General features: G+C 38.2%; 1 protein-coding gene across 10 annotated transcripts in view; it reads left to right on the top strand.

Annotated features, from left to right (window-relative positions):
* The window catches only part of KDM6A (lysine (K)-specific demethylase 6A), a 241,204-nt gene that overhangs the window by 200,267 nt on the left and 37,421 nt on the right, over window positions 1-3,516 (top strand). The gene's annotated exons all lie outside the window — the stretch shown is intronic.

A 3,516-nucleotide genomic window follows, 5' to 3' on the forward strand; every position in this document is an offset into this window, starting at 1 on the left:
AGAAAACTGGACTGTTTCATTTGAATCTAGAAGAGGTTATAAAACAGGCAGAAGAGGAAGGAAGAGGTCAGGGGCAATGGGCAATGGAGAGACACGACAGACCGTCAGCCATTCTGGAAGGAGCCAGACATATTCTGCTAGTCTAGGAAGGGCAGGGCCTCAGAAATTTACGAAGAAATGAACCTCTTCTGTCCCACAAAAGAAGAATCAAAGGATCAGGCAGCACCATCTTTCTCTGATATTTGGAGGACATCTAGATTCTTACTGGCTTTTTCATTGTATATAGCACATATATAATTTTTCTTATTTACTTGTAATTGTTGTCCTCTATAAGTGACTAAATCTTGAATGAAACTTAGTTAACATACCTGGAACAAACAAGAAATAATTCTGTAATATTTTCTGATACATTAAATTTTAAGTTTGAGCAGACATATAGTAGATTTTAAAAAGATCTTTTTTTGGTTCTAGATTGTCATGATATATAGAAAATAACCATTCTATAAATAGAAAATATAAACATTAGCTCTAGTTTGGCTGCATTGACCATTTAATATAGCTTTTACATTTTAAAGTTCAAAACAATTCTTATTTATACCCATATAAACCTCTTCCTGCAGGTGCTAGTGCTTATATGTCTTATTTATTGTTATCTAAAAGTGTGATTATCTTTTCTGTTGTTCAGATTATTTTATTAGAAGGTATCCTGGGTCTGCCGTTAAATGTTTGTCACTGACAAGTGATTGAGGTGAAATTAAATTTTATTATTTATATGTAAGTTTGTTGCTTGGGAGGGATATAGGGTAGGAGCAGTGGAGTATGGGGAAAAAATTTCAATTAATTAATTTAAATTTATCACTTTAATTGTGACGCTAGAACTTTACTGTAAATTACACTATAGTTATTTTTCTTTAAAGAGTTCGAGCATTTAAAATACCTTTTGGTCTGTGTTTTCTTTTCTTCCCTTTTTTTTTTTTTTTAAGACAGAGTTTCGCTCTTGTTGCCCAGGCTGGAGTGCAGTGGCACGATTTCGACTTACCACACCCTCTGCCTCCCGGGTTCAAACGATTCTCCGGCCTCAACCTCCTGAGTAGCTGGGTCGGATTATAGGCGTGCACCACGACACCTGGCTAATTTTGTATTTTTTAGTAGAGACGGGGTTTCTTCATGTTGGTCAGGCTGGTCTGGAACTCTTGACCTCAGGTGTTCCACCTGCCTCTGCCTCCCAGAGTGCTGGGATTACAGGTGTGAGCCACCACGTCCGGCTGATCTGTGTTTTATTTTCCATTAGTTTCTATTTCTGTTAGTTTCTATTTTATTATTTCCTGTCAAACTTTAACTATTTAGCTGTTATTCTGACATAGACTAGAGCAGAAATTACATCCTTTTTTATATATATTTTTTTCTTTATTGGGTACACATTGTTGGCAGCATTTTCCTTAGTGACCTACAACATGGTGATTACTGTAATTAATCTTAACTGTGTTACACGATTTTTTAATGTCAGTAACTTAAAAGTGCATTGGATGATCTCTAAATGAAATTATTCTAAAGCATGTAGTGAGGTTCTTGAGTTCCTAAAATTTGTTTCTTTAGAAATTTTTATATTGTAGGTTTTTATATTAGTGTTTTTTAGAAGTTACGCTATCATTCACTTCAACTCTGGGCCTACACAAAATAGGGAGTGTTCAGATTAAATGCTAAACTTGGCTCACCTTAGACACAGTGCCTTGATTCACTGCCAGTTTGACTGTCTTCTACCTGCTCCTCACTCATCTGCTGGGGCCTCTGTCCTGTTTCCTAGGTACTGCTGCTCTCACTACTGGAGCAGGGGCTCTCTCTCTCATCCACTCTCTGTAGACTCAGGACAGTTCCTAGAAAATGGGAAAGATTTGGAGGTCCAAAACTAACATCATGAACTGTATGGGACCTAAGGAGGAATATTGTCAGAAAGAGTTCCACGGAGCTATGTTCTGTTCCCCAAGTTACAAACTGTGTATAGTAGCAGTTTTCATAAGTTGTGTATTAATAAAGCTTTGTGCTATAGGTGCTTAGTTGATCGTGTTTCTTTTTTTTTTTTTTCTCACTCTGTCACCCAGGCTGGAGTACGGTGGCACAGTCTCAGCTCACTGCAAGCTCCTCCTCCCGGTTTCACGCCATTCTCCTCCCTCAGCCTCCCAAGTATCTGGGACTACAGGCGTGTGCCACCACACCCAGCTAATTTTTTTGAATTTTTTTAGTAGAGACGGGGTTTCACCGTGTTAGCCAGGATGGTCTTCATCTCCTGACCTTGTGATCCACCTGCCTCAAAGTGCAGGGATTACAGGCGTGAGCCACTGCGCCCAGCTGATTGTGTTTCTTAATGTGTTAAAGATTATAATCTTCCATCTCATTTTCCAGGCATATACGAACATTTATTTCAGGGTATTTAAGTACTTTTTTTAGTTTTATTTTCAGCTTTTAACTCGAAAAGGCAATTTTGCCTTATTATGGAGACTTAATTTTTTATATATATATATATATGTGTGTGTGTGTGTGTGTGTGTGTATATATATATATCTTGTAAACAGCTAGATTCATCAAAGCACTGTAGATCCCTGAGGTTACTGGGTTATTCCGGTAAATCCAGGACTCAATTACTGAAGAGACAAAAAAGTGCTCTGATAAGTTGGAGATAAAAATCTTTTGAGGCATAGAGAAAAAGGTAAGATGGCAAATGATAGGTGTCATGTTGTTTGCCATTTCTGTGTTCTCTTGATGGTGGCCTGTGCTGGGCAGGAGTCCAGAACTCAAGGGGAAAGTAACACAGATACAAGAGACTTGACGTCTCTGGTCTAGGAGCTTCCTAACAAAGGATAACTAAAGTGTAGATGGGTTTATCACAGAGCACATTTTCACCATTTCTCTACCTACCAAATGATATGGGTAAATTTGGTAAGTTTAAGCCAATATTTTAAATAATTGGGCAACAATTAATATCCCCCTACTCTAACTTTTCTCAGAGACATTTTAAAAACTGAGAGAAAAGGATTTAAGATGGGATAATCTCTAAATCCATTGCAAAACCTGCTTTTTATTATTATTATTATTATTATTTTATTATTATTATACTTTAAGTTCTAGGGTACATGTGCACAGCATGCAGGCTCGTTACATAGGTATACATGTGCCATGTTGGTTTGCTGCACCCATCAACCTGTCATTTGCATTAGGTATTTCTCCCAATGCTTTCCCTCCCCCCGCCCCCCACCCCACAACAGGCTCCAGTGTGTAGTGTTCCCCACCCTGTGTCCAAGTGTTCTCATTGTTCAATTCCCAGCGATCCCATTACTGGGAGTATACCCAAAGGATTATAAATCATGCTGCTATAAAGACACATGCACACGTATGCTTATTGCGGCACTATTCACCATTGCAAGACTTGGAACCAACCCAAATGTCCATCAATGATAGACTGGATTAAGAAAATGTGGCACATATACACCATGGAATACTATGCAGCCATAAAAAGGATGA

This window comes from Mandrillus leucophaeus, unplaced genomic scaffold (assembly GCF_000951045.1).
Source record: "Mandrillus leucophaeus isolate KB7577 unplaced genomic scaffold, Mleu.le_1.0 Scaffold243, whole genome shotgun sequence".
NCBI lineage: Eukaryota > Metazoa > Chordata > Mammalia > Primates > Cercopithecidae > Mandrillus > Mandrillus leucophaeus.